The sequence below is a fragment of the Schistocerca americana genome, chromosome 8 (assembly GCF_021461395.2).
Source record: "Schistocerca americana isolate TAMUIC-IGC-003095 chromosome 8, iqSchAmer2.1, whole genome shotgun sequence".
NCBI classification, from domain to species: Eukaryota; Metazoa; Arthropoda; class Insecta; order Orthoptera; family Acrididae; genus Schistocerca; species Schistocerca americana.
Window position 1 is genome coordinate 450,207,672 of NC_060126.1, and position 13,310 is coordinate 450,220,981.

Consider the following 13,310-nt stretch of genomic DNA (forward strand, 5'->3'; position numbering starts at 1 on the left):
TAGAACTTAGAACTACTTAAACCTAACTAACCTAAGGACGTCACACACATCCATACCCAAGGCAGGATTCGAACCTGCGACCGTAGCGATCACGCGGTTCCAGACTGAAGCGCCTAGAACCGCACGGCCACACCGGCCGGCACTTGTTCCGTTCAGAATGCAAGCACTGCCAGTGCGTATACTCTTCGTATTTTCTGTGCACCCTGTAGCGATCAACATCCTTGAGAAGACACGGCTTTCCTTTCCTTGATGTATTTATTTCCACTACTCACATGTATATCAACGAAAGCAAATGGTTCAAATGGCTCTGAGCACTATGGGACTTAACTTCTGAGGTCATCAGTCCCCTAGAACTTAGAACTACTTAAACCTAACTAACCTAAGGACATCACACACATCCATGCCCGAGGCAGGATTCGAACCTGCGGCCGTAGCGGTCGCGCGGTTCCAGACTGAAGCGCCTAGAACCGCTCGGCCACACAGGCCGGCAACAAAAGCAAAACGAGGATAATGGAATGTAGTCGAATTAAGTCGGGTGATGCTGAGGGAATTAGATTAGGAAATGAGACACTTACAGTAGTAAAGGATGATGGTCGAAATAGAGAGGATATAAAATGTAGACTGGCAATGGCAAGGAAATCGTTTCTGAAGAAGAGAAATTTGTTAACATCGAGTATAGATTTAAGCGTCAGGAAGTCGTTCATGAAAGTATTTGTATGGAATAGAGGATACAAAATTTAGACTGGCAATGGCAAGGAAAGCGTTTCTGAAGAAGAGAAATTTGTTAACAACTAGTATAGATTTAAGCGTCAGGAAGTCGTTCATGAAAGTATTTGTATGGAGTAGAGGATATAAAATGTAGACTGGCAATGGCAAGGAAAGCGTTTCTGAAGAAGAGAAATTTGTTAACATCGAGTATAAATTTAAGCGCCAGGAAGTCGTTCATGAAAGTATTTGTATGGAGTGTGGCCATGTATGAGAGTGAAACGTGGACGATAAATAGTTTGGACAAGAAGAAATGGTTCAAATGGCTCTGAACACTATGTGACTTAACTTCTAAGGCCATCAGTCGCCTAGAACTTAGAACTAATTAAACCTAACTAACGCAAGGACATCACACACGTACATGCCCGAGGCAGGACTCGAACCCGCGACCGTAGCGGTCGCTCGGCTCCAGACTGTAGCGCCCAGAACCGCACGGCCACTCCGGCCGGCGGACAAGAGAATAGAAGCTTTCGAAATGTGTTGCTAGAGAATAATGCTGAAGATTAGATGGGTTGATCACATAACTAATGAGGAGGTATTGAATAGAATTAGGGAGAAGAGAAATTTGTGACACAACTTGACTAGAAGAAGGGATCGGTTGGTAGGACATGTTCTGAGGCATCAAGGGATCACCAGTTTAGTATCGGAGGGCAGCGTGGAGGGTAAAAATCGTAGAGGGACACCAAGAGATGAATACACTAAGCAGATTCAGAAGGACGTAGGTTGCAGTAGGTACTGGGAGATGAAGAAGCTTGCACAGGATAGAGTAGCATGGAGAGCTGCATCAAACCAGTCTCAGGACTGAAGACCACAACAACAACAACTCACATGTACGGAACTCGAGATGCTTAGGCCTGCAGAATTATGCGGAAACGAAGGCTGTCGGCGAGGGCACCGCCTGACCGGAGGCGACAACAGTCCGCTCCCGGTGAGCGACTGCTCTGAGTCAGCAGTGGGAGAAGCTCTGATCGGAAAACCTACCACGCAAGTCTGGTTGGTCGAAGTCCCACCGTATCTGCCGCACCTACGAAAGCGTCTGAATACCACGATCGAAAAGCCCACGTAGCCACTCGCCCGGCAAAAATCACTCGCAGTAACCCTTTTTACTAGCTGCAGCCCTTATGACAGTCGGTGCACTTCATGCCCTCATTTTCTGCAGAGGTTGGTGTGCAATCTGCTGGTCATACAGACGCCTCCACACCCTACCTGCTCGTGAGTTAAACTCGCCTGTGAGCCGTGGTAAAATTTGCTGTTTTGAAGAGCGGGCCACAGCGCGTGTTGTGAAGCAGTCGCCCTCCGTTTCTGGCGGTGGCGCCGCTGTGGCAATCGCAGCTTTGATGTCTCCCTCTGGTGGGAAAGGGGAAAAGTTGCCTGTTCACGAGCATTTAAGGGGCGCTATCAGCTCGCCAGAGGTGAGTCGGTCAGTCTGGGCGAGTCTGGTCAGTCGGTCAGCCGGGTCAGTGTGGGGCAGTCAGTACCTGTCTGTCGACAGGAGTGCTAGAATGTGTTAGGCCGCCAGTCTGCTAGAGTTTGTTTCGGCAACCGTCATTGGTGGTTGGATCGATCGGTTGGTCGGTCGCGCACTGGGACACAAGATGACTTGTCCGCCTGGAGCGTCGGTATATGTGAGGTCGCCACGTCAGTCCAGTGGACGCGCCGTATAGCGAGGCGTAGTGGCTTCGCGGCCAACACGAGAGCAACAGGAGTCAAGCCACGACATCGGTCTGGCCGGCGCGAGCTGCGACGCCGTGAGACGGGAGATCGGCGCGCCTTCCTGTGTCCGTTGAAGCGGCTGGCAGCGGACGGTTCGGGAGAGCGTTTTGGGGGTGCTCCGCCAGGTCTTCGCCAGAAATCGCCGTTATTAGAAGTTAAGTGATTCGTGATATGTTGTTTCAATTACTTGATAAATTCTACTTGTTTTCTTGGTCAGTCTCTCGTCCCCAGCTTGCTCGTTTGTGTCTCGTCTGCATTTTTAGGCAGTTAGTGTCTGTCTGTCGGTCTGCCATACGTTAATAGCTGCCTCTGTCATATTTGTCGGATTCGGTGTTAACGAAATCATTGCTTAAGGTGTAAAGGCCGAATTCCTGAAATATGTTTTCATCTTGCCTATCATCTTGCGAGGTGGTATATGTGTAATGTAGAGCATGTTGGTACATTTTATGTAAAACTGCATTTCATGGATTTTATTTAAATGGTCGTTTTAGTATATAAAATTGCCACCCTTCCACCGTATGAGTTCTTTTAAAAACAAGTTGCACTTTCGGTGGCAAATAATTTTAATGTGAGTGTTTTGTACCATTTGTAGGCCTCTTACGGGGTGCATAGTTTATGTATTTGGGTGAGTTATTAAAAATTTTTAGTAAAAAGTAATCTGGTGTGTTACAGATTTGCACCAGTGTAGTCTTCCAGTGTAGTCTTTCATAGGTTGTTGTGAGCGGTCGTGACTACGGCCGTGTTAAAAGGGAGCGGCAAGGTTCTCAGCCCGAAAGCTCATACTATCAAAAAAAAAAAAAATTTATTTCTGCCTCTGAATAAATTGTAACTTGGTATTTACAGGGTGCTTTCTAATTATAATTTTTAATCTGTTTCAAAAAAATACTTTTAGGAACAAAATTTCCATTTATTGAAAAAAAAAATTTTAATTTGTCTCATCAGTTACCCATTGGCAACTACTTCCACGCTCACATAGTCTGATTAAGTGTGTTAATGTTCTTGATGAATCGCTAATAAATAAAGTAAACCCTTTAAGGAAAGATTTTGAAAGTAAAACCACGGTTCAGCCTGTTTCAGAACTCGCGCTGTGCTGCGTCTCCTGTCAAACCATCGTCTAGCCGCGCTTGTATGTCATTTCTCAGTCTACGTACACTGAGCTGACTAAAGTCATGGCATACCGATATGCAAACACACAGATCGCGGTAGTATCGCTTACATAGAGTATAAAAGGGCAGTGCACTGGCGGAGCAGTCATTTGTACTCAAGTGATACGTATGAAAAAGCTTCCGATGTGATCATGGCCGCACCAAGGGAGTCGGGAGACCTTGAACACGAAATAGTAGTTGGAGCTTGATGCATGGAACATTGCGTTTCGGAAATCGTTAGGGAATTCAATATTCCGAGATCTATAGTGTCAAGAGTGTGCCGAGAATACCAAATTTCAGGCAGTACCTTTCACCACAAACAGCGCAGTCTCCGACGGCCTTCACTTAGCGACCGAGGGCAGTATCGTTTGCGTAGAGTTGTCAGTGCTAACAGACAAGCAACACCAAGCGAAATTACCAAGCCCGCATCTCGTGGTCGTGCGGTAGCGTTCTCGCTTCCCACGCCCGGGTTCCCGGGTTCGATTCCCGGCGGGGTCAGGGATTTTCTCTGCCTCGTGATGGCTGGGTGTTGTGTGCTGTCCTTAGGTTAGTTAGATTTAAGTAGTTCTAAGTTCTAGGGGACTGATGACCTTAGCTGTTGAGTCCCATAGTGTTCAGAGCCCATTTTCGAAATTACCAAATATGCTGCAACCAATCGCAAAATCATGTATTATTTATTCACTTTTGCAAATCGATTTCAACTGATTAAAAGACATCATCGGTGCTTTCAACCAACATGTGCCCTGAGTAGTAATACTGTCTTAAGCAGAGGTCAAACAACCGGCGAAATACCTGCTGAAATCAATGTGGGACATACGACGGACTTATCCGTTAGGACAGTGCAGCGAAATTTAGTGTTAATGGGCTATGGCAGCAAACGACCGACGCGAGTGCTCTTGTTAACGCCACGTCGCCTGCAGCACCTCTCCTGGATTTGTGACTATGTCCGTTGGACCCTAGACGCCTGGAAAACCGTGGCCTGCTCAGATGAGTCCCGATTTCAGCTGGTAAGAGCTGATGAAAAGATACGAGTGTGGTGCAGACCCCACGCAGCCGTGGACCCAAGTTGTCAACAAGGCACTTTGAAAGATGGTGGTGGCTATGGAATGGTGTGGGGTGTGTTTTACGTGGAATGGACTGGGTCCTCTAGAGCAGCCTTTCGTGGACCTCAAGTTCCTAAACAACGATAGAATATCTTATGAATGATAATGTACCATGTCACCGGACCACAGTCGTTCGCGATTGGTTTGAAGGACAATCTTCACAATTTGAGGAATGACTTGGCCACCCAGGTCGCCCGACATGAATCTCATCGAACATTTATGGGTCATAATCGAGACGTAAGTGCGTGCACAAAATTCTGCAGCGGCAACTCTTCCGTCATTATGGACTGCTAGAGAGACAGCATGACTCAATTTTTCTGCAGGACACTCTTCCAACGACTTTGAGTCCACGCCGCGTCGAGTTGAGCACCACGCCCGACAGAAGGAAGTCCGATTTGTCGCCTTAGTTTATAACTCCGCAACGTAGTGTACAGTCCTTGGCGGAGGGTACTGCGTACCACTCTCAGCAATTTTCTTCTCTGTTCCTTTCACTTATGGAGCGAAGGAAAAGTGAATGTCTGTATGCCTCTGTACGCGACCTAATCTCTGTTACCTTACATTTACCATTCCTACTCCAGATATACCATGAAGACAGCAGACGTGTTTCACGGTCTTCCTCAACGCATGGTTTTCCACGAAGTTTCCCAAGTATTTCTGTTTCACTTTCGTATTCACTGTATCGAACTGCTACGAAGTGCATCTCTGAAGATTTTGGTATTTACCATACTTGGTACGCACTACAAACCGTGAATCAGTACTCGATAGCTGGTCGCACTAACGTCTTCAATGAAGTTTCCTTTACAGTTGTACTGGACTCTCTCAGAACTTGTTCCACTGCTTTAATTAGCCACCTAAATTAAGATGTTCACGTTCACAATATCTCCGACTGATATTAATTGGTTCTCCAGACACATTATAAAAAAATTCCCCCAGTGAAACAAGGGTACTTATCGAGCGAGGTGGAGCAGTGGTTAGCACACTGAACTCCCATTCTGGAGGACGGCTGTTCAAGACCCGCATCCGGCCATCCTGATTTAGCTTTCCCGTGATTTCCCTAAATCGCTTCAGGCAAATGCCGGGATGGTTCCTTTGAAAGGACACGACCGAATTTTCTCCCCCATCCTTCCTTAATCCGTGCTCGTGTTCCGTCTCTAATGACCTCGTTGTCGACGGGACGTTAAATACTAATCTCCACCTTCTCCAAGAGCAGTAATCACGGTCGCCTCCGACAGTGTGCCCCCATTCAAAGGAACAGTTAAGTTCAGGAATATCAGAGCCGGAATACTGCCAAGAATAAATTTAATTTAAGTATCACCTTTGCCGTTCAATCTATCACGCATAAAGGTAACGGCGCACATTGAAAAACCTGAGGAGAGTTAAGGACAAGAAACTAATTTTAAAAAAAGAGCACGCCGATCCCAATTAAGAGTGTGTTTTATTAATCGCCATTAATTAACGTCTCCATACTTTCGCACACTTTGAAATTTAAGGTTTAACTTGGCCTCAGTAACACCCTTAGACACTACGAATCCATTCTGAGAGATAGTTTAGTGGAAAACTACGTGTCCTCCGGTCTTTTATCTAACAGAACTCCTGCCTCCCACCCGCAAATAAACTACAGTTCCCTTCGACACTATCTTTCGCTGTCCTACCACACCGCGCAGCAATACCTGAACACATAACTGCCACATGTCCTCCTTGGTTTGTTTAACATCGACTGAAAAAGGTCAAGGGCTCTAAAAATCTGTTGCTAAATATTAGTGAGCGTCTCAGATTCGCGAGAAGTCATAACAAGCATCTTGGTAATTGCTACCTGATGTCATAGAAGTACTACAGTAGTTTTTTTCCACATCTTTCGTAAATGAAAAGACTTTAATTCGTGCTATCTTTACTGCTTCTGTACCGCTCTTTCAGCACCACGCATGCTGCTTAAGTTTCATCCGCTGTAAATCCTGCTGCCTTATCTTTATGATACACATACACACGTTCCCGCGAGACGGAAATACTTCTTTGCCAACATCGTTTCAAAATCCTTATAAGAGTTACTTATTTGTCAACAGCCCACTTCCTTTGTAATCTGCTGAGTTGCGTATTTTCGTATTTTTGCGTTATACGTGTGGCGCAGGATTTCGCTGGGAGCGGAGTTTGACTGGAGGGGAGAGTGGGGGGGGGGGGGGGCAGAGGGGAAAGTGGGGAGGGCGGGCTCTTGCCCAACAGCATGAACTATACGATTGTTACAATGCATGGAAAGGACAAAACAAACCAGGAGTTCGCGCACAGTTTTGCAAATGACTCAATAACTGATTTAAAACTTCAAATTCAGGAAAATAATTTCTCGTCCCACAGGAACGCCTTAAGAGCCCCAATAAACACAATCGGAAAATCTTACTTCTGAATACATACTTTGATTAAGAAGGAGCGCTGTGACTGTTTCAGTTCTTTATTCAAAGACACGACTGGTTTCGAAAATTATATTTGCTTCATTAGGTATTTATGGTCAGTCCATAAAAGCGATCTGCTTACAACCCTGAAAAAGCACATTCCCAAAGATTATCATCAAGCTATTTAAAAATTCCTAACTCTGATATGTGCGAACGTTCATAAATAAAAAATGAGGTTTAAGGCCATCCCGTAGCCTCCAATATAGACAGCCTGTGGAGGAAGAATAGCTATTACCAGTATTAAACCACCATCCCCCCCCCCTCTCTTTCCCCATTCTCCGTTTCATAAGTTCTCTCATTTCGGTTGTTGAAGAAGAATTCCTACACATTCATCCACGTCATTGAAAGTTTCTCCAACAGAAGGATATGAATGCGAAGGCTGTTCTCACCCCAATTTAATGTCCACTATTAGATGTCCGGATACAAGATTAGACAGTACATGTACTCAGGCAATAGACGTTTCTCAGCTTTTCTACGAACTTTCATACTGTGCACTCGCTTCTTGCGTCACTCTCCAAGATGCTTGTAAATTCCCGTGTTTCTCACCATGGCAATACGTGTGTCTCCTTTGAGCAAGTGGCCGCTCTTGTCGGCTGCATTAGCGGTTATTTCCGTTCAGCAATTGTGTCAACAGATAAGGTAGCAATGACCACCTCAGTTAGCGATCGTCTTTACACAATGCCAACTTCATCCACATCTTGTTCGTTTTTTCTCTGTATCCCTTTTATGGCCTCTTATAAGTTGGTGATATAGCTCTCTTTTTTTAAATCTAGTCTTCCCTGTACAGTTCCCACACAGCTTAGGTCACCTCTTATTTTTCGTGCGTGTTATATTCTCCGTTGTATACAGCTTCTCGTTTTATCTTTACAATCATTTTTTATTTTTGCCGATCCTTAAATCTTCCTTAGGATATATGTTTCTTTCCTAGTGTCCCTATATTCTCTTTCTAGTTCATTGTCAGACATTCTGAACTATAGATGAGGGATGACTAAGGTTTATCGTCCCTTCTACAACAGACATTAAAAATAGAACACTAGCTCATATTAGCCATAGGTGGGGCCATATTCCTTACAAAGGAACCATTCGCTCACCGGCATGGAGCGATTTAGGCAAACCACCTCAATTTCGGTGACGTCGCTCGTTTCGAATAATAGAGGGCTTGTTCCCTCATTGCTGTGCTTGAATGCTTTATTTTTTACTTAAAGAACATTTCCTCCTAGTTTTACTTAGCTTGCATTCACCTAGGTGCTAACCGCCTTAACACAGCGAAACGAAACATCGACGGAGCTCAGTGATTAAGACACAGATCTCGCATTCCATAGGAACCAGGGTTTTAACTTCGATCAGGTCATCCAGATTTAAGTTTCCATGGTTTCCTTCAAACGCGTAGCGCCATCCCTAAGATGGCTCGTACTGAGACGTTCAGACAGTCGTTTTTCCCTCGCGCGATTCGCGAGTGGAACAGAGGGGGGGGGGGGGGGGGGGGATTATGACTATGGCGCGAATTGTGCCCTCCGCCACACACTGGTTGGTGGCTAGCGGAATATATATGTGGATGTAGATGTAGAAAAGGGTACAGCTGATTTCCTTTTCCTTCGCCCCATCCGAAACAGTGCTTCGTCTTTAAGCTACCACACCATTAATGAAACGTTAAATCCTAATATTTCTATTTTCTGAGTGATCGTCCAAACTATAATTTTTGTAATTTCTTCAAGTTCTATTAATATTTTAATTCTGTTTACACTATTGGTTTTTATCAGTCCTCGTTTCCATATTCTTTCCTTAATCGTGCCTGTATTCTATGTACTCTTTCTTTTAGTAGATCTAGAATCCCATCACTTCTGCAATCAGACGCAATTTTTCAATAATTTTCTGGGCGTCTTAAGCCTAGTAATGTCACACCTTCTGTGGACATCAGGGATTATTTTGAGCTTTGTCTTTTTCAGACAAAACCAGATATATTCTGTTTCCTTTATTACAATATTCCGTGTTTTAATATCTTCTAAGATAAAGTTTTAAAAAAATATTGCTTACGGACCGTCGGCCTGTCTGATTCCTGACAGAACCTACAATGGCTCGGAATTTACTCCATGTTTCTGTCGTTTAATGTCTATTCCAAACTCTTCCATAGTTTTCGATAGTGTCTATCAATAAAGCCACTCCATTTCCTGGCGTTAACGGTTACAAATACAGCATTTCGTCGACTGTTCTTATTCTCAGAATGCTTTTGAGACAAAATATTTATTCCCTACGGCTCTCTCTCTTCAGGAACTTGCTTATTATTCATGTTTGTTCAGCAAGATCTTAGGATCTGTTTAGTAACAAACAGGTAGTACTGAAATCCATCGACAGCTGTTCGAGTCGATTTTGTCTCCGCAGCCCCTCCCCTCACACACACACACACACACACACACACACACACACACACACACACGGCCTATCTACACTACTGGCCATTAAAATTGCTACAGCAAGAAGAAATGCAGATCATAAACGGGTACTCATTGGACAAATATATTATACTACAACTGACATGAGATTACATTTTTATGCAATTTCGGTGCATAGATCCTGAGAAATCAGTACCCAGAACAACCACCTCTCGCCGTAATAACGGCCTTGATACGCCTGGGCATTGAGTCAAACAGAGCTTGGATGGCGTGTACAGGTACAGCTGCCCGTGCAGCTACAACACGATACCACAGTTCATCAAGAATAGTGACTGGCGTATTGTGACGGGCCAGATGCTCGGCCACCATTGACCTGACGTTTTCAATTGGGGAGAGATCTGGAGAATGTGCTGGCCAGGGCAGCAGTCCAAAGTTTTCTGTATCCAGAAAGGCCTGTACAGGACCTGCAACATGTGGTCGTGCATTATCCTGCTGAAATGTATGGTTTCGCAGGGATCGAATGAAGGGGAGAACACGGGTCGTAACACATCTTAAATGTAACGTCCACTGTTCAAAGCGCCGTCAATGCGAACAAGAGGTGACCGGGACGTGTAACCAAAGGCACCCCATACCATCACGCCGGGTGATACGCCAGTATGGCGATGACGAATACACGCTTCCAATGTGCCTACACTGCACACGGATGCAACCATCATGATGCTGTAAACAGAACCTGGATTCATCCGAAACAATGACGTTTTGCCATTCGTGCACCCAGGTTCGTCGTTGAGTACACCATCGCAGGCTCTCCTGTCTGTGATACAGCGTCAAGGGTAACCGCAGCCACGGTCTCCGAACTGATAGTCCATGCTGCTGCAAACGTCGTCGAACTGTTCGTGCAGGTGGTTGTTGTCTTGCAAACGTCCCCATCTGTTGACTCAGGGATCGAGACGGGGCTGCACGATCCGTTAACAGCCATGCGGATAAGATGCCTTTCATCTCGACTGCTAGTGATACGAGGCCGTTGGGATGCAGTACTGCGTTCCGTATTACCCTCCTGAACCCACCGATTCGATATTCTGCTAACAGTCATTGGATCTCGAACAACGCGAGCAGCAATGTCGCGATACGATAAACTGCAATCGTGATAGGCTACAATCCGACCTTTATCAAAGTCGGAAACGTGATGGTACGCATTTCTCCTCCTTACACGAGGCATCACAACCACGTTTCGCCAGACAACGCCGGTCAATTGCTGTTTGTGTATGAGAAATCGGCCGGAAACTTTCCTCGTGTCACCACGTTGTCGGTGTCGCCACCGGCGCCAGCCTTGTGTGAATGCTCTGAAAAGCTAATCATTTGCATATCACAGCATCTTCTTCCTGTTCGTTAAATTTCGCGTCTGTAGCACGTCATCCTCGTGGTGTAGCAATTTTAATGGCCAGTAGTGTACTTTATCAGCAGCCATACTGCTATCCCAGGATCTCTTTCGGTTCTTGCTATTCTTTTTTTCCTTTCCATAAGACTAGGTAGTTCCGACTTTTCATGGACTCCTGTAAGTTCCTTGTCTGTGTTTCCTCGCAGTTTATTTTCCACATGTCGTTACACTATGATGCTAGAGCTGTTCTGTGTCTCTAGCGAAAGGCGTAATTAATAGAAATTTCAAAGTAATTTACGCCCAAACCCATTTCTGAGTCTGATCTCTATTCACATTAGTGTAGTTGAACGTCTTGTTGTCATCATGATCTTTACAGGCGCAGAACGACGTATGTGGGGAAGTCATAGTGCAATTTGGCCACGCAGTCACTTAGACCGTCTTCCTTCCCCAAACAAACTGATATGGGACGTTCAGACTGTCAAAATATCTTAGCTACTATCACCACGCCAGCAAGTTATTCTGTTGGGAATCAATTATCCCTTCTTGTTGTTGTTGTGGTCTTCAGTCCTGAGACTGGATTGATGCAGCTCTCCATGCTACTCTATCCTGTGCAAGCTTCTTCATCTTCCAGTACTTACTGCAACCTACATCCTTCTGAATCTGTTTAGTGTATTCATCTCTTGGTCTCGCTCTATGATTTTTGCCCTCCACGCTGCTCTCCAACGCTAAATTTGTGATCCCTTGATGCCTCAGGAGATGTCCTACCAACCGGTCCCTTCTTCTTGTCAAGCTCTGCCACAAACTCCTCTTCTCCCCAATTCTCTTCAATACCTCCACATTAGTTATGTGATCTACCCATCTAATCTTCAGCATTTTTCTGTAGCACCACATTTCGAAAGCTTTTATTCTCTTCTTGTCCAAACTGTTTCACTTCCATACATGGCTACACTCCACACAAATACTTTCAGAAACGACTTCCTGACACTTAAATCTATACTCGACGTTAACAAATTTCTCTTCTTAAGAAACGCTTTCCTTGCCATTGCCAGTCAACATTTTATATCTTCTCTACTTCGGCCATCATCAGTTATTTTGCTCCCCAAATAGCTAAACTCCTTTACTACTTTAAGTGCCTCATTTCCTAATCTAATTCCCTCAGCATCACCCGACTTAATTCGACTACATTCCATTATCCTCGTTTTGCTTTTATTGATGTTCATCTTATATCCTCCTTTTAAGACGCTGTCCATTCCGTTCAACTGCTCTTCCAAGTCCTTTGCTGTCTCTGACAGAATTACAATGTCATCGGCGAACCTCAAAGATTTTATTTCTTCTCCATGGATTTTAATATCTACTTCGAATTTTTCTTTTGTTTCCTTTACTGCTTGCTCAATATACAGATTGAATAACATCGGGGATAGGCAACAACCCTGACTTCCCTTCCCAACCACTGCTTCCCTTTCATACCCCTCGACTCTTATAACTGCCATCTGCTTTCTGTACAAATTGTAAATAGCCTTTCGCTCCCTGTATTTTACCCCTGCCACCTTCAGAATTTGAAAGAGAGTATTCCAGTCAACATTGTCAAAAGCTTTCTCTAAGCTTACAAATGCTAGAAACGTAGGTTTGCCTTTCCTTAATCTTTCTTCTAAGATAACACGTCGGGTCAGTATTGTCTCACGTGTTCCAACATTTCTGCGGAATCCAAACTGATCTTCCCCGAGGTCGGCTTCTATGAGTTTTTCCATTCGTCTGTAAAGAATTCGCGTTAGTATTTTGCAGCTGTGACTTATTAAACTGATAGTTCGGTAATGTTCACATCTGTCAACACCTACTTTCTTTGGGATTGGAATTATTATATTCTTCTTGAAGTCTGAGGGTATTTCGCCTGTCTCATACATCTTGCTCACCAGATGGTAGAGTTTTGTCAGGACTGGCTCTCCCAAGGCTGTCAGTAGTTCTAAAGGAATGTTGTCTACTCCCGGGGCCTTGCTTCGACTCAGGTCTTTCAGTGCTCTGTCAAACTCTTCACGCAGTATCGTATCTCCCATTTCATCTTCATCTACATCCTCTTCCATTTCCATAATATTGTCCTCAAGACATCGCCCTTGTATAGACCCTCTATATAGGGAGTATCTGTTGAGAGGTCAGACAAACGTGTGGTTCCTGAAGAGGGGCAGCAGCCTTTTCAGTAGTTGCAGGGGCAGCAGTCTGGATGATTGACTGATCTGGCCTTGTAACACTAACTAAAACGGCCTTGCTGTGCTGGTACTGCGAACGGCTGATGGCATCCAGCTTTACTGTATGGTTAAATGATGATGGCGTCCTCTTGGGTAAAATATTCCGGAGGTAAAATAGTCCCTCATTCGGATCTC